Source organism: Rattus norvegicus, chromosome 1 (genome assembly GCF_021556685.1).
Source record: "Rattus norvegicus strain SHRSP/BbbUtx chromosome 1, alternate assembly SHRSP_T2T, whole genome shotgun sequence".
NCBI lineage: Eukaryota > Metazoa > Chordata > Mammalia > Rodentia > Muridae > Rattus > Rattus norvegicus.
The window spans coordinates 238861983-238883672 of NC_141534.1; the positions used below are offsets into that span (position 1 = coordinate 238861983).

The window sequence follows — 21690 nt, forward strand, 5'->3', positions numbered from 1 at the left end:
CTTCTACCATAATGTCACGATACTGCCATGTGTCCTCTCAGCTCCCTGGAAACATATTTCTGAGGTAAATACCACACAACTGCCCAGCTCTGAAATGAACAACTGTTCACTTGAGACTCTTCATGAATGGTTATGTGCCCAACCCATGTGTAAATAAGGAGGCATTCTGAAGAAAAGGGAAAGAGAAAGGGTCATTTTATTAAATCTCTAGTATGTGCCAGATCATAGAATATGATATATTCATAAGAGTTTCCTAAGCTATTTTTTTTTCAGTTATGAATGACTAAGGCCCCCTGTATCAGGGAGGGCATGCAGACGGAAGTGATTTCTAGAAGCAGTGATAGCTGGGACTTGAGGAAGACTGATGGGTCCCAAAGTCTCTCATTCCTCCTTCTCTACCGTTAAGTCACTGAAGTTCCTAATAGGTTTCTCTTTTAAGTTCAAGATCTTGTCTGATGCTCATTTAGTCAATCGTTTAACAAACATGAGTTGGGCTTGATGGTGAGTGGGTTCAGCTAATGAAGGCTAATGAATGGGATAGATAACATGTAAGGGGTAACTCTGGAGGTGAGTGTCAGAATATGAATAGAAACTCTTGTGTACCTGGGAGATGCTAAGAGAAAACTAGTAAAAACAAAAAACACAACAAAACAAAAATAACGCCTAAGAATCGCCAAGGTCTAAAGGCTAGAAAAATGGGAGCAAGCTGCAAGAAAGTCCAGTAGTCTATGGTGAAGAGCTACAAGATCAGAGGTCTGCACTGGGCTGCAGGAGGCGGTATCTGCGCCTTGGATCCTATTCTGCATTGATGAACCTCTGTGTTGTCAGCCAGCAAAGGGAAGTTGGTAAGGTCTGTACTGTGCGCTGATGAGATGTGGCATTCTCATATTCTTATGTTGAGTGGTAGAGTTATCAGGGACCTTCAGAAATTTATGGAATCAGGAGAGTTTTACTCTTATGATTGGACGTAGTGACCTCATAACAGGGGTCCTAGAGAACTACCTGGCCTTTGCTCCATGAGGACACAGGAAGAAGGCAATGATAAACAACCTTCCTCTCCAGATAATAAATCTCCTGCTGGCTCGGTCTTGATACTCCCAATCTCTAGAATGAGAAATGTACAGGCTTCCATTGTTTAGGAGCCAGTCAGTCTAGTATGTTTTGTTACTGCAGCTAGCAAGTAGAAAAACAGCTTCAAAATTAAAGTCATACCACATAGGCCCTCTGAATAAAATGCATCCCCAGGCTTCCAGTAATACAATGAGCAACTCCATTCCCAAATGCACATTTATCTACGGCTTTGCTTCTGTGTTTTCAGGTTCTGTGATGTGAAATATTTTAACTTATTGCACACACAGTTAATAAATTTCAGAGTACATATCAGTCTGAATACATGGGAGAAATCCCTCATCCCTGTGTGGCCCTCTTAGGACATCAGTTGTTAACCAGTCATCTACACTGTATATTCTACCTTCTCTAGTAATTTACTAGTTCTCTTAAGTTGACCATTGAGACATTTAGTGATGACTCTAACAGGCAAGAACACTGGGATTTGCCAAACAGACACCATGGAGTAGCTGCTTTCTCTAAATAAAAATAGGAAAGTGTCTGACTTCAGAGGGAAAAAGCGTGAATGTAAGATCACATGCTGCATAGAACCCACTGCCGATGCTCAGATTAAAAACCAACTTTTCTGCACAGTTCGCCAACAAGACTGACATGACTAGTCTCTCTTCCTCACACAGTCCTTGTGGGACATGATGTTTAGAACTTCTAGAACAGTGGTTCTCAACCAGTGGGTTCTCACCCCTTTGTATCAGGTAGTCTGCATATCAGATATTTATACTATGATTCATAAAAGTAGCAAGATTCCAGTTATGAAGTAGCAATGAAATAATTTTATGGCTGGGGGGGTCATCACAACATGAGGAACTATGTTAAAGGGTCACAGCATTAGGAAAGGGAGAACCACTACCTAGAGACCCTCATGGAGGGAAGATGATGCAGAAATAAGGAACACCGTGGATATCTGATATGAAGACATCTATCCACAAGATTAAGAAGATAGCAGAAGACAGACCCTTTCCCTCAGCTGTCCTCAGAGGAATCCTGCCCCGCTGACACCTACAAACTAGAAGTAGCCTTTGTGCTGGCAGGCATTAGCTCACTGCGTTGTGACTTGCAGTGATGCTAACACTCACCCACAGTACGGTAATGAGAGCACTGTGTTTTGATGGGTTAGCGGCTGATAATCATTTATTTACCACGCACTCTAATGAGGTGTACTTGGTTGTAGGATTTACCACCCTGGGGACCCGATGGAAAACATGCCCTTGGTACGCCAATGAAATCTGCCAATAGTGGGCTGAGCGCTGTCCACTGGAGCCTCTCAGAACTTGTCGTTTTGTTCTTCGTCCAAGTTCTTCATAGGAACATAGTTTGAAAGATCCAGTTGTTTCTTTCAATGTCCCGATGTCCCGCCAAAGCAAATTCAATTGACTGAAATATAGCCTGCTGATGCTTTTGTAGGGCCGAAGAAGCGCATGGCAACCTTCCACCCCTTTGCTGAATGGTGTAATTGGCCTGCCATAGAGAATTGGGAAATTTTAACACATTCCCCATTTGGCTGAGCTTACCAATTATTCCCCAGTTGCTATCAGAGCTGCAGACTTTTCTTTTTGGGGGTCATTAAGCTTGTCAAAACTAATTTGTCACCACCACCGCTGACCCTCATTGCCCTGACAGCAGTACAAGGATCACCCTAAATAGACTCCTGCATTTCAAGAAAGCAAATGGCTTGTCAGGACCTGCTCTGCTCTTGCTATAACGGCTAATAGTGGCCTTCTGCCCTCGGAAGACGTGGAAACAGTATCCCTTAAGTGACAAGGGTCACAAAGCCCATGTACTAATCATTTTGCTGTTGCAAAAGAAATAAACATGTAAAGCGAATAAGCCTGGAATCCGGACTGAACCTGATATGTGACAAAAACATGCTGTTCTCCAACTATGACAAAATCTGAATATATTACACCATCTCTCCATGCAACCACCCAATGGAAGTCAGGTGGAATTAAACACGCCATAAATCATGGGTCCTTAATAAGCCAGTCAGAAGAACATTCTTTGAAAGTTTCTTGATTGTAAATGCAAAAATATTCCAAAGTCAAGGTTGCCAACATTCAAAAGGAAGGAGGAAAGTTGCTCTGAGGAAACAGCATCCCACTCTGAAACCGTACTTTGTGCGCTCACTCATGCTGAGAACACATACCAACCATTTGCTCCAGTTGGCAGTTTTAGGCAGCCTGCACACAAGGCTCTGCATAGGCAGACAAAGCAGGGATTGGGATTATCATTTTCACATCTACAAGGAGCTCTTTCGTGACTGCCATTCCGATATGACAAAAAGCTGCATTAAGTCCTTCAAGGTCCAGGTGTCCATTTAATACACGAACTAATGAAAATTACTCCAATTAAAAAAGATGAACTATGATCCCAAGGCATCTTCATATAAACATGGACGAAGAAAACACTCAAAGCATGTTCAGTTTTTTTTATCCCAAAATATATTAGAAACCAAAGCAGAAGTAATGGGCCCCGAACCTCTTCTCTTAGCGGCACTACAGATTCAATACGACAATCACTTTCGTAAAGAAGGAAGCCTGTTCTCATGCCTCACTAGATTCTCCCCAAGTAACCTTAATTTCTTTCCTATTAAGAGGGTTACCAGGTCTCTAATGGAAATTAACACTGTTGGTGGGTAAGTGGCCACAGGGTATGGATGGCTTTAGAAAGACCCAGGCTTTAGCTGTTTACTTCCATTTGTACAAACAAATCTGTAAGCTGAGAGCTGGCCACTGATATCCTGCCTCTGAGCAGTTGTGTGCTCACTTCTCATCTGAGAGGAGATCGCAGGACAGCTGGGGAGCAGCACAGAGGGGAAGACTACCAGAGTGGGGGAGGGGAAAGCCGGCATGCCTTTGGAGTCACAGATGCAGCTGAATTCTAATGATGTCACTTGGTTTTCTCTCTGGCAATGGTGATCCCACTGCCCCCCCCACACACACACCCAAGCCCTGCACTTTCGGTGGGGAGTAAGCTAAAATCTTGGCAAGGCACAGAGTAACAACGTCCTGAACTGGCAGCCAAGATCTGGATGTGAATTTTAAGTTGTTTTCTCCCCCAAATGTCCAACAAGATCTGTTATAATTTCATAAGGGGGAAAATAGATTTATTGATGGCTAAAAAGCCACATTTCAGAGTTGCCAGTGCTAATCAATAACTGGAATTTGACAAAAGACCATGTTCCACTCAATACTGAAAAGGACACCCATATAAAGGCAAGTATAATTACATGGTATAAATAAGGGAGAAGGTGCCAGAGACTGCGCGCTGCCAAGTGCCTCAAATATGCATGTTCTTTGAAAGACTTATTTTTGTGTCTATGGAGGATGAATAAACCTCACAAGGAAAAAAAAAGGCTCTTCCCAAACCTTTGCTCATTTCTGGAATTGAACTCTTTCTGCAGGTTCTGAAATGGCTGGCTTGGTTTTCCATTAATTTGACATGTTCATACATCTGTACTTAGAGAGCTAAGGGGAAAAATCTTACAGTGAAAGAATAACAGGGTGTGGCAAAAGGACTGTTACCCCCAGGACATCTCTGTTACTTGTTCCTACATGGGCTCAAACGCTATAGCCCTGTTGATCTGAGTGACCAGAGAAAACTGTTCGGGTACTCAGCCAAGAGAAACCCTCATCTTCAAGGCTGCTCTCTGCATCATGGCCCCCTCCTCTCACATTGAGATCCTCAAACCCTAGTTTAACACCTACAGGCAGAGGGCACTTAAGAGCTGGCATGTGTTGGGTAGTTCAACTCCAAGAAGAGAAGGGAGACCATGTTGGATGTCTTCACTAAAACAGGTGATCTTACTGTGAAGCCAGAGCAGGGTCAGGACTTCCCAGGACACCACAGACAATGGTGTCCAACACATCAAGTACAAAAAAGGGTAATTCTTGTTGTCAACAGTGAAAGGAAAGACCTTCTATATCCCTTAAGCCAGCTTGCAGTTTTACTTCTGAACTGGATTTGTCACGAAGCTGCTATGAAAACGACATTACATACCACCAGTAAATTGGAAGCTTTCTTCAGTCTGGGAAGGTGCATGGGTTGCTTCAGACTGTCCGGCACATTTTAAATCAACAACTACATCAGTACATTGAAGGGTAGAAGCTCCTGACAGATCTATCTACTTTCCAAGTAGACACACACAGAGAGTGTTGGGAGGCAAAGTATCAGGGCTAGCCCGGCATTATCTCTGTGGAGAGGATGTATTATATCTCCCATAGATTGATGGTACTAATTTAGAAAACCATCAGTAGATGCTATATATCTTCTCAGTCTCTCACATAGCCTTTTGTAGACAGAAAGATAAATCTGAAGCTAAGAGTGAGCTCATTTAATTTTCACCTGACAACCAGTAATAACAGAAGCATCTTACAAAGGTTACGTTTCAATGAAAAAGTCCATTACTGGGCATACAAACCATGTTGGCATTAATTACATTTCTTTGCACTGCATTTGACAAAAGGTCAAGAACTGGACCCCACCCCCATATACACATACAGACTACCATCACCAAAAGGGGGTAACATGTGAACAGAATTCTGCTTGTTACTTCCAAATTTCTCTTTCTAACATGGCCAGAAGTCAATCAAACACTGCACTTTAGTTACTACATGTAATTAAGTGGGATGTTTTGAAATGAATTGCCAAAAATTATCATCAGGCATCTAACAAGGGTCAAGTGTTCTCTACCAGATGACTTTTCTATATTTTAAATATTTCCTGATCTGGAACAAACCTCACTCTTCCTGCTGGAAAAGTTAGAAGAACAAGAGATGAGAAGAGACCCATTTCAAGGGCTGTCATAACAACAGTTACCAGCTGAAATGACTAAGAACAATGTCCAAACCACAGTATGTTCAGTGTCCAGGAGGCCATGATGTGAGCTGCATATGTAGCAGAGGATGGCCTTGTTGGGTACCAATGGGAGGAGAAGCCCTTGGTCCTGCCAAGGTGTGATGCCCCAATGTAGGGGAAAGTCAGACAAGAAGGCGGAAAGGGGGGTGGATGGATGGGGGAACACCCTCACAGAAGCAGGGAAAGGAGGAATGGGATAAGGGGTTTAGGGAGGGGAAACCAGGAAAGGGGATAACATTTGAAATGTAAATTTAAAAAAAGTATCCAATAAAAGAATTTTTAAAAAAAGGATACTGTAGTGCTTTGCCTTTAAAGGTGCCTTAAAAAAATCCTACTTTATTAAGAAACACCATGCAAGTCACAGAGTTAAGAGTCTTGCTGCCTCTCTGAAATCAAATATAAAGAATTCTTAATGCAGCTCCGCTAATGAACAATTGGGCCATCAACAAAACAAAATCCTCTCGTGGCCACAAGTTTCATACTTGCCAATAAAAACAATAAATCTGTATCGAGGTTTCTATTGTGTTTGCAGGAGGCATGAAAAATTTTAAAAAAAAAAAAAAAAAAGGAAAGCTGACTGCCTTAGCCCTGCCTCTTTACTGATTATATTAGAATCCATCAAGTTCTCTGAGTCACACCCTATGTCTTAATCTTCAGAACACAGGAGATGTGTTAAGATTTGCAGGAAAAGTTACACTCTCTATTGTTGAAGCAAACGTGTGGATGGAGAAGAGGGGCAGTGGAAGGAGCGGCCTGGGAATTTGGTTTCCTCTAAAACCTGCCATGTTCTCAGTCTTAGCCTGAGAAGCAAGCCTGTCTCTCTCATCCAGTGAAGACAAACTCCTGATGTACAAGGTGACGGTCAGGAGCTCCTGGTATAACATGAGTGCTGCTTCTTCACCCGTACCAGTCTTTTCAATCCCAGGAAATGGAGGGAGCTAGAAAATACAAAATGTCTGAATAAAAAACACCCTCATTTAACCATGGCCACTGTAGATGTGCACGCTGCCAAAAATCCATCAGATCATAATGGAGTCCAACGCCTCGATGGGAGGAGCATCAGCCTCACCAGGGCCCAGGGCTCCTGAACACACACTTGCATTTTAACAGAAACTCCCACTGTTACACTTCACTTTCTCCTTCCAGGATAAAACAGTCACAAGGCAAGCTTGGAGGAAAATATGTCTTGCCTCCTATGGATCATGCATCCTACAGGTCAGTTCGTCATGAAGGGAACCAGGGCAGGGGTTCAAGTTGAAATCTGGAGCAAGGATCTGAAGCAGAGGTTGTGGAGGAAAGTTGTTGCCTGGCTTGCTTCTAGGCTCAAGGTCAGACACCTTTCTTTTACCAAACCAGACAACCCAGCAGGATACAGTAAGGTCCAGATCCTCTTTTATCAATTAGCAATGAAGAAAAGGCCCCACAAACATCTCCACAAGCCAATTTTGCTGAACACGATTTATCGACAGAAGTTCACTCTCCTCAGGTGTGCCAGTTGACTACTCATGCTAAGTGCAGTGCCGATGAAATAGCGGTTCCATCTCCTTCCTGACACTTTAAGGTAAAACCCAGCTCTAAGAGGACAGGATGCTTCCCCTCCCCTGGATGCTAATCTGTCTGTGGTGAACACAGCACAACCTGGAACAGACCGAGGACTTCCTTCGTCAATGAACAACTGAACAGGGTTGAGAAAATCCATCACTTTTGCTATGAAGAAATGGCTTCCTTGGATGCTCTCTGAGAAATGACTGTTGTAATTGGCAGAAGCCAAGAAAGGCTTATAAAATTAAAAGCAGAAAATATTTATTGAGCAAATTCCAAGAATTCTAAGACTGTAATAAATCAAACAGGTGTTGGTGGGCTGAAATTGACTCCACTGAAGCAAAGCTTTTTCGCAGATGATGCTAATTGATGATATAAAAAAAAATGTCACACTAACGGCTTCAAAATTTTACCAGTCTAGGCAACTTTGGTATGGTGTGATTTATATACTGTAAAAATCCATCTGATTTAAAAGTGAAATTCATATTTTTTAGTATGCTTACTGAGGTGTTCAACTCTTATCATAATTCAGTTTAGAACATTACTATCATCCCGATGGGAGTCCTTGTGCTCACTTACAGTGCGGTCTCTGCTTCTGCCTTCAACTACAAATGTCCTCTGGTCTATCTTTTCAGGGGGAACCCTCAAAACAAATATAGGACCACTAGATCAAATATATGACCAAAATAGCTCCTCAGTAAATTTTTGATGTTTACTAATGGTCAGTAAGGACACATGTGAGTGACTGTAGCTAGATCATTTGTAATATATACATACATATATGTGTGTGTGTATGTATGTATTTGCAAATGTTCCTTTAAAGCTAATTCTCTACAACATGTCTCTACCCCACTGAAATGTCCCTGTCAGTATTTACGAAAGCTACAGTGCATATTTATTGCTTCATTTGTTAAAAAGCAGAAATAGAAGCCAAGACTCAGTCTTTGGTATTGAAGGTTGGGACACAATTATTAAAGTCAATGTTGTAGAAGAAGCTTAACCTTGCATGCCATTGCTTTTAGAACGTGTGTGTCTACACACTTTTAAGTATATATGCATAGTGATATATATTAACTGATCATAAGCTATTATATATCCCTGTGTTGCTTTCAAACATCCTTGGCCTACAAGAGCCACAGACTAACAAACCTCCCAGTGCCAGGCACTGGAAGACTTCTTTTTAGTTGTTGGTCAAGGAATCCAAGAGATTCCCAAAACTATATAGGCTGTTACTCTTGGCTGCCTTTCAGAACTTGAAGGTGGGATCCTATTGCTGAGGTCACAATAGACATCAGACACAAGACCGGAAGAAACTGAGCTGGATCTGGCTGGAAGTCTTCTCCCTAAGGTCTAGCTCTCACCATATTAAATGCTGCTAGCCAAGCTTCCTAGGGAGAAAGGCAACAAAGAGTTTCCAAAGCCATGAACCAGAAGAATGGGCAGCTCAGCAAGATGTCTGGAAGGGTGTAATGGTGGCACTTATATCTTGGGGCTAACCAAGAGCTTTCTAATTGTAATTAATGCCTGCTAAAAAGGAGAGAATTCATACATGGTAATATAAACTTAGCTACCAGTGGCTGCTCCTCACTGCATTCCAAATATTTATGTGTATACCTACAGATTAACTATAGCTCTCAGCCTTCATCAAAGAAGCTTTTTGTAGCAGAAACAATTTCAGAGAGTGATCAACATACAGAAAACAAGTGGCTGGGAGATGCCCAACCACAAATGATGGAGCTACAATGAACCCAGATGCCTAAGGCTCAGGGAACATGGAGGAAGAAGAAGTAGAAATATTGAAAGAGAATTGGGAAGTCTGTTGAAAGACAGTGCCATCTACCCCCCTCTCTCTCGAACATACACAGAGAGAAACACACACTAACACACACATCGTGTGTGTGTGTGTGTGTGTGTGTGTGTGTGAGACAGAGTAGCACTCATGAAATCTCAATAATAATTGCTTAAACAAGACCTACACAATGAAAACAACAGTGGACAGTCCAACATGAAGGTGGGTGATTTCACAAGGCTCCACACCTAAAGGAAGAGCTCTAAGTAATCAATAGTTGCTAAGAGAGAGGTGATTCGTCTTCTCTGGAGATGAGCCCCACAGTAAGTTATCCAATTCCCAGGCTTTGAACACATATGCACAGGAGCAAGACTAAATGGACTTAATGTGTCATAGTATATAAGTATGAATATATGTATATATGTATGGAGCTTATACACACAAATATAGTCATATATGTCATAAATTTAAGGGATGTTTGGTGTGGAAACAAAAAACAGGAGGAGTTGGAAATGGGAAAAGGAGGGTAGAAAGATATAAGTACAGTATTCTTTTATGAAATTTTCTATAATATTTAAAGCTACAAATAAATGTGTTGGAGCTACATGACCTGACCCAGAAAAGGTGTCCGTTTTATGCTACCAAGGAGAAAAGCACTGTCCTGGGAAATATGAGTCGTCTGATCAGGACAAAGTCCTGTCTGTGTGCACACTTACATGTGTCTACAACCAGAAAGACTGCAGATAACACACTGATGTCTTCACACTTGCAGTCTTAAATGAGAGTTGGACAGGGGCAAGAGGTGAGGAGAACACTTTGTAGAGTAGGGTATGCAAATCCTCCTTGGTTTTATTTTTTTACTATAAATTATATCTTTTAAGACTGTAGTTCTATTTTCCATTTTCCTTTGACTCAGATTATCTTCCTTACCCCTGCCTCCTCACCATAAATCTCAATCTGGGTGTCCTAAAGCAGGAAGTGGATTCTTGCGCTGTCTGGGTAGCAATAACGATCTTGAAATTGGCTTTCAAATCCACCTTTACTGGCAAGGTGAGGAGGACCTGGACATCATGGCTCTTATAAGGCTCAGGATGAAGTCTGGCTTTTATTGGCTTCCAGCTTATTTCCTGAGTGCGGCCGTGAGATACGGCACCGGGTTTGATTCACATGCTGGTACAGTAGGTCCAGCAGTGTTGTCTCAAGACCCAGTGTAATTCACATAAGACAAAAACTATCAGCACAACAACAAAGGATATTTTTAAAGGAGTTTCCATGATTGATAGCACCAAATAATTATCGAATGTACGAAAAACCACGCTATTTGTTAGCCAAGGCCACCTTTAACCATCATCGACAAAAGATGTAGACTGCAAAGATTTTGATTAAAATATGCAAACGGCACCTGGAATCTCAACAAGACTGTGTGATTCTACTTTTCGTCATTAAGTTGTTTTTTTTTTCCCCTGCTTTACAAAGTTTTGTCAATTATTTTCCATTTCAACATTATTCTTTTGAAAGTAAATCTTTTCCCATTAGTATTAAAATCTAGGAAATCAGACAAATGATGGGAGGTGGGGCAATTCAGTTAATTATTGCAAATTGGACACAGTGTGGTAACCAGGACAGATCAAGAAATTGAAATGTTTCATCATTAGTCCCGAGCTAATCCAACCTTTAGTTACAGGGGAGAGCATCTGAATTAGCAATTATGTTTGGTGCATTTAGACAGTCGCTCCATCCATAGGGGTTCAGACCAGGGTGTCTGGATGAAATTTAAATGTGATCGAGGGAACAGGCTTAAACCTGACTCCACAGAGTCTAGAGGCAAACCAACCCTTGGAAAGAGTGTTCAGCTCCATCCAGAGGCCTAGCAGCCTCTCCACGGTGCCACAGGCTGCAAGTCAGGACCCATGACTTCTGCATGCTTGAGTCACAGTAAGGAAACCAAACTCTTGAGTCATCTCGAGGTTCACTTTCACCCCTAGATTTCCTTTGTCATAAAGATGTCATGCAACGAAAGTCATACGATCTGGAAAACCTGACAATGAGCCTCGCTGTTCAGAGAGGTTAAAACGGGTGATTAATTTGTCAGTGCAAAGTGAAGACTCGGGTTGAAATACTGATCTCGCTCTCACCCTTGTTCTCACCCTGAACAAGAGGGTGCATACAATTCCCATTCGGTTAGCACTGCAACTCAAAGGTGAGCTGACTTGGCACTGTTCTTCCTTACCCTGGCAGCATCATCTCCAGAGAAAAAGAGGTCTGGGGACAAGGTCTGAAACTGATCAAAGTCTCTACCCATGGGAGATCATCTCGTCTTGCACTACCCAGGTGCTCCACCCTTTATAGGCTTCACCAAAATTGATGGACAATAGTCAGGACCAGTTCCTGGGAAGCAGAAGTCTCAGGACCATTAATAACATTGTCCCTGATAGTCAATTATTGTTACACTGCCATCTCCAAAAGCCTTGACAACTATTAGATCCTTCTAGAAAGTTGCCCTTCCCAAGAAAGAGGACTGAAACACTGTTTCCTATGTATTAATTAACCAAAAATAACATGGCTGGGTGTAGTGGTGTATGCCTTTAATCCCAGCACTTGGGAGGCACAGTCAGATGGAATTCTGTGAGTTCAAAACCCAGCATATGGTTTTACATAGTGAGTCCCAAGCCAGCCAGGGTTACATAATGAAACCTTGTCTCAAAAATCCAGAGTGTAAAAATAAAAAGAACCCCAGTCTCTTGTTTCTGAATCTGAGGCCAGTCTCCTTAGGAGCCCCACAAATGGTCACACTCTGAATGACCTCAGGACTGAAAATGTAGGTAATTCAGCCCCACTGATTAGAAATTGAATAAAACTTAAAACTTAAAAAAAAAAAAAGCATGTGGGCGGGGCAAGAGCACACACATTTTCCCAGTGAGCTCTCAGTTGAGAAAGCTGGGCAATGAACTTCACATAGATTCAGGGATAATTTGGAGTCTTTACAGTAGACACTAGCGAGCAGATAGAATACCTCATTTGCAAATGCACAGCTGTTTTGTATTGCAAATGAATAATATGCCCAGCACCCACACAGAACCAGGAAGTTGGAATTTTGTTTCAGTTTTCATCCCCACCTAAATGCAAAAGGGCGGCACGGAGGTCATGGGAAAACAATTATTACAGGTGGTTCACAGGGCTGCATAATCAAACAGTGACTGCTACTGAGCACAGACCTTCTGGTTAACTCAAACATCTCCACAGAGGAAGGAAGAAGACCCCTGCTATTTTACCAAAATGGGTGAGACTTAGGATTAACTACTAACACGGAGAATCCTCTAACTAGAAAGAAAAACCCCAAGGTAATTGAATCGTAAAGGCTTCCTATTGTGAGAAGGGTAATTTTGTCCGGTTGGTTGGGTTTTATTTATAATAAACTCTCACACATTGGGACAAAATCCAAAATATAAATTTTTTTTGTTCAATTTCATTTAGGCAAGCAAATCTATGATTTGGGGAAAACTTATTTTCACCCTAAGAACTCAACGTAGTTGTCTCCCTTGTAATATTCCGAGAGGAAATAGGATCAGTTTGCCATATTTTAACACTAACTCCAAACCAAGGTGACTGTGCCTCTCCCCAACCCAAAGAGACTTCATCGGTATCTGACAGTTTAGACTGTCACCAGTGAGCATGACTGTGTACTGGAGTTAAGACTACTGCCATTGAGCAAACTGCTAAACAGTCTTTGTACACAGGACAGTCCCCACCCACCAATCTGTGCTGAGGGACAGAAGCCTGCTCCCAACAATGAACCGTGAGGGTATTTGTGGGAGCAGAAACAGAGGACCCCTCAACAGTACAAAATCCCCAGTCCAGACTGTACACTTCTGTTTGCTATGAGCTTCTATTTGTCAAGTGAGTGTCTTATGACAGCCTAGCCACTGGGATGGTGGGAAGGGATGAGGGGAACACAAACATTCCTCCAAATTAACTTTGAGTTTCAAAGTAGGTTCCAAGGTAGAAACAGCCTTACTTCCCCTTGCTATCTGATCTTGGCCTTCTAAGTAGAATAGACAGGGTTTGAAAGGGAGAAGTAGGGAAGAAAGGAGCTTATGGTCGCAACCACCATCAGAATGTGGCACCGTGGAATGCACCTGATGCTCTCATTCTCAAAACGAAGAAATTTGGAGGCTCAATCCAGACTCTCCTTTCTCTAGGAAAACACTGACCACTTTTTGACTGATGTGACACATTAGAAGCTCAAATGTTCTTTCAAAGACTGGGAGTTATAGAGGGTGAATTTGAAAACTATACATCATTTCAGGACACATAAATAAGATATTAAGATGTGAAATTTTTATTACATTACTTTTGTAAAAAAAAATACTTACCCATGTTACTGAAAGTTAAACACGGTTTTCACTGTAGCCAATTGTATGCCTCACAGACCTGTATGAAATTTCTGAAGAGGAAATTCTCACACGATCAACAATTTATGAGCTCAAATTGCTTGATTCCTCTAAGTGCGAAAAAATAAGTGGACATATGGTACAAATTCTCACTCATTTCTACTTTATTTTGCAAGCGAGATGTGTAAAGCTCTCTGAGACCTTCCCGCCACACATGAGAACAGAGTAAAAGTTCTGGATTTACACCTCCTTCCCCCTTTCCCAACATACAATTTTTATGAATTACATACATTGGCAGGTCAAGAATTGGATGTCAATAACATAGTCAATGGATTCTACTGGAAATGACAAATTCAATGAAAGTGGACAGAGTATGACTTCCCATGGTATTTCTTCACCTTTCTTAATTAAGCTCTGGGTACAGAACCAGAGTTTTGTACGTCTGAGGCCCGAGGATGTCCTTCTTCAAATAGTAGCTGCTAGAGTCCCTCATCCAACTCATAAAGCAATAGGGTCCACAAAGTCCTATGTAAAATCTCAATTTCTTAAGTAATGCAGCTTAGCCTGAGTGAAAGGTAAACTATATACTATACATATGTACAGGTGGCTATTCTGGTTTCTGAGTCCATCAATACCCTTACAGAGAAAAGCAACAGCCACGCAAAAATGCAGGGGCAGAGGGAGATTCCAGTGAAGTAAGTGTGTGAGTGTGTGTGTCTGTGTCTGTGTCTGTGTGTGTGAGAGAGTATGTGTGTGTGCGCGCGGGCGCCTAGAAAATGCTAAAGACTCGGGATTGTAGTGTGTCTGTGAAGCTGAAAAAGAAATGAACTGAAATATAAAAGCTTGTCCTTAACTCAGGCAATTTCATTTTTTATTGTCCTTTAATGTCCTCAGCTAGAGAAAAGGGAATAAACAGTCAGGCTCAAAGGGCTCCAGAAATGCTGACATTAAAACAAAGACAGAACGTGGAAAGAGAGAAGTGATAAAACTGGAAAATGTGCTAGCACCATGGAGGATGTGCAGAATGTGGGAGAGAAGTTTCCAGAACCAGAAATTCTCAGTGCGATTTGGGAGATTAGGTAGTCCCGGAGCTACAGAGTATTTTGAAAGGGGGCATTAAATATTATAGTCTTATGTTCTGAATACAGAGAAACAGCTCTTTTTTGTGATAGAAACCTTGGTGACTCCAGCTCTAGGAAACCTTCTGGGCTGATAAAGCCAAACCCTACTCTGAAGGAACAGCCAAGGAGACTCTCCTGGGGAAACATGGAACAGTACACAGTACATAAGAGCCCCAGAGGACGCAGACACAGACACGAGGACTGAGGATTTGCTCATCCAAAAAGGGCATTAGAGTGCTAAAGATTGAAAAACTTGTGTTCAAATCATCTGAAAACCAGTTCTTATACAGAAGTCAGGACCTAATTCTAGGAAAGCCATTATTGCTCTATGAGGAATCGTGGGGAGGGGCGGTGGCAATTGAATTTCAGAACACCTCTTTCTAAAGCCATGCCAACATCTGTGCAGGGCATTCCATTTTGGCCTTGCACGTATGCTATCTGTCTCTTTCCATGTCTCTGTGTATCATTTGTGCTGCAGACTCTGAGAGGCTCAAAGGATTTCATGAGTGACTTCCTCCTCCTTCTTTTCTGTCTGTTATTTTGTTGTTGTTATTGTTTTTGGCTTTTTTGGGTTTTGTTTGTTTGTTTTGAGATAAGGTTTCTCTGTGCCCTGAATGTCCTGGAAATGGATTTGTAAACCAGGCTGACCTCGAACTCACAGAGATCTGCCTGCCTCTGTCTCCTGAGTGCTGGGATTAAAAGTATGTGTCACCGTGCCAGGACAAATGACTATTTCTTAAACTCTCCAATGAGATGCTTAAAATAAACTAGAACCCACGATGCTTAAAGTTTCACCTGGACTCATGTAAGTCAACATATTTAACTCTTTTTTTAATGTCACTGGTCATTGTCTGTCTTGAATATTCTCATGGATTCACTTGTGGAAAAGATGAAGCTATCATCATATAAAGGCCTCACCAAAGACCAGATTTAAAACCACTGCCACAGCCCTCATTAAAAAATTGCACCTGCCAGCAACGCATAGCTATATTCGGTGACTGTAAGTGAAAACCGCTAAGGTAAATTAGTTACTTAGACATGGATATTAAACACCACGTAGGTGAAACACCACACTGCTGCTGTCTCATCAGTTCAAGAGCCAATCAGGTCTTGACAGGCCATATGTGTATTTATAAATATATCTGCTAATGTAAAGGTCGTGCTGCTCACTGCTCAGGGAAAACTGGGCACATTTGGAACCGTCCCTAGAAGATTTGGGTTCCTTAAAAAAATATTTTGACACTTTGTGACGAATGCAATCCTGCCCCCATATGCTTCGTACTATTTAAAGGGAAATGACACTTGGTCGCCGTCCCAGCAACACTTGAATTTTTTTTTCACTTTTAATAATGAAGGTAGGAGATGGCAGGTGGGGGAGGTTACCTACCCCACGTATTTGAATTCTGGAAATATCTTCCCAAACTTTGTATGAACCTAGAGGTCTGGGTCTCAAAAGTTACGCTATTCCGCATGATACCAAAAGTCACAGAATAAGCTTTACTTCCAGACAGGAAGAGAAAGGAAATGAAGGAGCGTGAGGGAAACTGAAGTGAGCAGAAGCTTCTTGCACAGTGCTGTTCTCGGCCTATGATCTGTTCTTGTTCTCTCCAGTGGGGACTCCTTGGGAAACGTGGAAAAGAAAGGGCTCTGCTGGACTATTCCCTTCTAGGAGAATCCACTGTAAGTCTCTGTAGAAATCTCTCACGGACTCAAGTGAGATTGACTCCAAGAGGAATGAGAATGACGTGACAAAACAGAAAGATCCAGAAGACCAGAACAAACTCTAAATACCACACACCCCTTTAATTACATTTCACTCCATTCTCTTCTACCAAACACACAAGAAAGTTTTTCTCTATGACAAGGAGGACAAAAACTTTCCAGAAAAATAAAAACAAATCAACAAAACACAAAAGCATACTCTGAAAAAAAAAATAAAGACCCAAACAACCAACTCTCTTGTGACGAGAAGGGAAGGTATGAAAATATTTTGAGAGAACTTGTTTAATTGCCCGGCAATGCCTTCCATTCAATTTAGTCCTCAGATCGGAATAACCATGACAGATGGCTCCAGCTAGTTAGGGAGAAAATTAGCTAAATTTTCAGATAATGCAGCCTTCTGTTATGTTCTCCTACTCTGAGCCCGAGAGCTCGTTTAGTAGGCTCTAAACTGCAGGCTGCTAGCTGGTGACCAGCTCTCACTTACTAGCTGCAGAACTCACACCCCGTGACACCGTATGCTCAGCAGTTCAAGTGGTGAGAGATTGTCAGTTCAAATCACAAAAGCCCTGGCTAGATCGCTTGTTCCCACCCATGTCAGGCCCCCTGCTTTACACGCGAAGCCGTGTTTCAAACGTAGGGATGGAGAGAAGAGCCTTAGGCTCTCTAGCAGGCCGCCATCTCGTTGTAGCAGAATAAACTCATATCTGATGCTATAATTACAACCCTAATGGACACAGTTAATTTATTTTGGAGAAGTAAGTTGATATCCACTTGTGCTATTATTAAGAAGACTAATGAGACCTGCTCAGGAAGAAGAGAAAGGATTTATTGAATTCCTTTTGGCACCCAGCACAGCTTGGTAATTTTGAGAGCCCATCAAAACAGCAGATATATACCCTGCTCAGATGTGCTGCACGGGATGTGAGCTGGGTTTCAGATTTTCAATAACAAATCTGTCACTCCGATTTTAATTAGACGGCTTAAAGCAGCTACATCAATAACGGCAGAATGACGGCTCAGTTCAAAGATCATAGAGATGTTACTCTACTTTAATAGTTCTTTTATACAAGTACGGATTTCAGAAGTTTGCAAGGCATTCATCTTGACTACCCCTTTCACCAAAGAAGAGAGGAAAAAATATCCCTAATTGAATTGAACCAAGAACACAGGCAGTCATCACTGTTGCTACAGCAGGCTGTTGTACCCAGCTGGGTAGGAGGTCTGATTTCACACTACGCAGCAATGAAATGCTGCTAACTTTTGTTTGTGAGTGTAAAACAGTAATATTTCATGACACCAAAAGGCCAGTCGACGCCACAGGGTGCACCCTCCTTGGATCTAAACTTCAGACACAAACTGGAGGTCTCAGCTGAGCCCTGACAAACAGAGCTTTCTCATGAAAAGCTCACAGAGCAGAGAGGCTTCAAGCAGGGAGAAAGGTTCAAGCCCTCCCTGAGGAAGTTCACAAGCAACCGTGAGTGTCTCCGTCTGGGAGTTCCAGAAAGTATGAGGCAACCTTGGTGAAAGGAGGTGCTGTGGCTGAAGGTCTCACCGTTGCAGGGTCAGGCATGGGAACGGTGACTGTGTTTTCACTGATTCTTTTAACATGAATAGAAACTTACCGGTTTATTATCCATATCATGTATAAAGGAATATCCATTTCAGTAAACACTCTTCAATAGACATAGGTCTGTACATTGATGAACACGTAAGTCCATGAGTGTGCATAGCTGTGTGTCATATGACGTTCAGTCCATGCTGTATCATACATACGTAATGGTGGTTCCATGGTCAGGGCAACAGTATGTTCAACGCACCATGCACATGTTTGGAACTACTGATGTGAAGAAACCAAGGGTGGTACTAGCGGTAAAAGCACAGAGGATCGGCTACGAACAGTGCCTTACATTTGATCATAGTGATAAAGGACTATTGGGGTCTGGGCATGCAGCTCAGGGGTGGGGCACTTGCATGGCCCGAGCAGACTCGGCTTCTCTTACCTAGCATGACAATGTAAATTAGAAAGAGAGTATACAGGATACTCCAGCAGCATCTGAAACTCAGGTCATGTAACTGACCTATACTATCTGAGTCTTTACAAACATGCTCACCACTGTCAGACAAAGATAAAATTGGCCCTCAGTATGCATTTGTCAGGGCTGCAGTGTACGACAACCTCAAACACTGTAGGACTATATACTTTCTTTAAAAGTTTTACTTATTCTATATATATTATAAGGTATTTGCTTAACTGTAGGAAGCAGCAGAGGTTTGGAGTGTATAACATCATGAGTTTATGTGTATTGTTTGATAAGGGCACAGCCATGTCAAGGAACCCAATGCTTCAGCCCTGTGGGGAAAAACAAAGCCATCCCTCCTGGCCAATGTGAATACTGAGATTGAGTGCAAATGTGCCTCTTATCTTCCCCCCTCTGGATGTTTATTTCCTGACAGCTATTCCCTACCAAGTCAAGCCTGCCTCCTCGTACACCTGTTCATGATGGACACGCTGAGCTTCCTGGCTGCTGCCACATCTCCATCAGAGAGCCCAGTCCACCCAATCCCAGCTTTTCTGTGTGTCCATGTGTCTGCCTTTCGTCACTTTCTTGTCGACCCAGACAGGTCAGTCCCTGGAGCTGTGCGAGGAATCTGCATTTGATAATCTGTGGTTACTATACTTTCATATAAATAAACATTTCAAAGCCATTATAACAAGTAATATTTCATTGTATGGATAATTAATAAATTATATAATCATTCAACACCAGATGGATATTTACTTTCAAATTATTTTGTAATATGTTTACATGTAAATAAGTTAGTATTATATATGTATATGTATATATATATACGCACATATATATACATATATCTAATCTTATTATAATAAACCATCTTAGGCTATATTCTGAATTGGAACTCCTGAATCTAAAGTCACTGTCTAAGGAGAAAAGTTTCTGTTTATGTCAATCCAGTGTTTAAATGCCTAAGCATGGAGTGAGATTTTAGAAGCATCTTGCCCTCCGAGTGATGCTGACAGAACGCCTGGACCAGCACTTTCACAGAACTTTGCAGCTTCATCTCCCCTTCCCGTGATATGCCACTCAGCACCTTGAAGAATGCTGTGGACACTCTCTGGACCCAACCTGCCCATTACCCTGTTCTCAAAGGGAGGCTGAGGCCAGAAGCTTTCCTTTGGGGCAGTAACTTACCCTCTATGCCCCCGTGCTCCAGAAATTCTCTTAGCACCTCTCGGACTTTGTCTCCCCATAACAGTCCTTGCTTTCCTAGCACAAAATCTACTTAGCACACAGTGTGAAGGGTTGGTTGGTTACCTCCTCTGCCCCACAACGAGCTTCCAGAATAGGACCCACGTCCATCAGCTAGTCATTAACAAAGATATCACCAAGCACACACTTCATTTTTACTTAGCATGCTAATTGTACAAAGTAAAAAGTTTTTAATGATGCACATATTTTGACCCTTCTATCCCCCATGTCATCCTTTTCTCTCCTCGCCCCATTCTTCCCTTTCCTCTTCTACATCCCTAATTGACTTCCTATGTCCTCTTCCGTGTAAGAGAGAAAAACAGGAGAAACTTGTCCTTGTGAACACAATCATCTCTGGTTTCATCCATTTTCCCCGAAAACCATGTAATTTCCGTCTTCCTTACACTGACCACCTACACTGAAAAGTCCCAGATGATCTTGTAGACAACACATGGGATACAGCAAAGCACAGCACAGATTGTTTCTTACTCTCATGTGGTGTGCATTCCCATGTGGAATGGCAGTCCAATAGCTAGACACGTCCACATATAGCAATAGTACTGGCTATGAAGTCAGAGCTAGAGAGGCTGGGCAAGGGAAGTCTCGGGAGGTCTCTCTGACATGGGAAGACTTTGGTTGGCACCTAGAGTGAGCTCAGGCTAGTCTCAATTCAAATGGCTGGGTCCCTCCTATTAATTTCACACACTCCCTAAATAATACTTAAATAAAGGGGTCTACTGTTTTAAACAATGAGATTTTGGAAATATAACCCTCATGGATCTCACTTTGTGCTGAGCACAAAATAGTGTTCCGTTTCCACCCCTACTGGTGCTTGTCACTGAAGCCTGCGGTTGTCTTGCTTATGAAGCAGTAAGGTGACTTTTAAATCAGTCTGATTCCCCAAGCAGTAAAAGCTTCTAGTAGAAATGAAGTCCTCAAGTGTCAGGAGCACTGGTGTGCCAGTCAGACCACATGCACAGCACAGGTACATGGCCACACTAGAATTATATTCCTTGCTTCAACCTCTAGGCTCCACATCTCTGGGTCGCCATGAGAGTCAAGATCACCAGCAGACACTAACCAGTTAGGATTCCAGTTTGACAGAGCTGCCCAGTCTTAGTGTGGCTGGCATGTCCTTCCCACGCAATTAGTGATTCTGCCAGCCCCGGCCATGCTGTACATAAAGTCAAGGTGAAGCTCCCTGGTGTTTCTATATCTGCACGAAGGGACAACTCTTTAAAATTCAAAGACACGTTAATGGAGATTTCTTCTCAGAAAAGACAGTTAACTATACTTGATGTAGAAGGTCAGTATTTCTTAAAGATGTGGCAAGAAAATTCACAGGTCTTCATCTGTGCACAGCTGAGCTAGACGCTCTCCTCCTTCCCACCACTACCTCTGCTTCTGCCACTGCCTCCTTCCCCTCCTCTTTCCTGCCTCCCTCCCAATCTCTCCCCTCTCCACCTTGCTTCTATCCTTCCAGCTGCCAGCAAGTCAGATAATTAAATGCCAAACTGGTGGCACTTGGCATTTCAATGAACGCTCTGTATTATGGTGGCCCCTCTCGGCTGCCCTCTTGCTCGGCACACATGCAGCCTGATGCTTTGCTGAACTGAAGCCGTTCTTTGTTGCAAAGCTGGACTAACCAGAGAAAAGATGAGCAAAGGCTGGCACAGGCCTAGCTGAAAGGAGAGTCAGCAGATTCTCTCATTGCTTTCCTTGCCAACTCTCAGAGTTTATGTCCTCAACTGAATGAAACAAGCACTTGAGCAAACCTCAGGCCTCTTGTGGGACCCTTTGAAAATGATTTGCATGAATGGGAACCATAACCCATCTCCTCACTTTAACCAGGTACTATGAAAATACTGCACTCTGCA

At 42.3% G+C, this 21690-nt stretch overlaps 1 protein-coding gene across 2 annotated transcripts in view; it reads right to left on the reverse strand.

Moving 5' to 3' along the window:
* Glis3 (GLIS family zinc finger 3) overlaps window positions 1-21690 on the reverse strand; it is a 423182-nt gene that overhangs the window by 120746 nt on the left and 280746 nt on the right.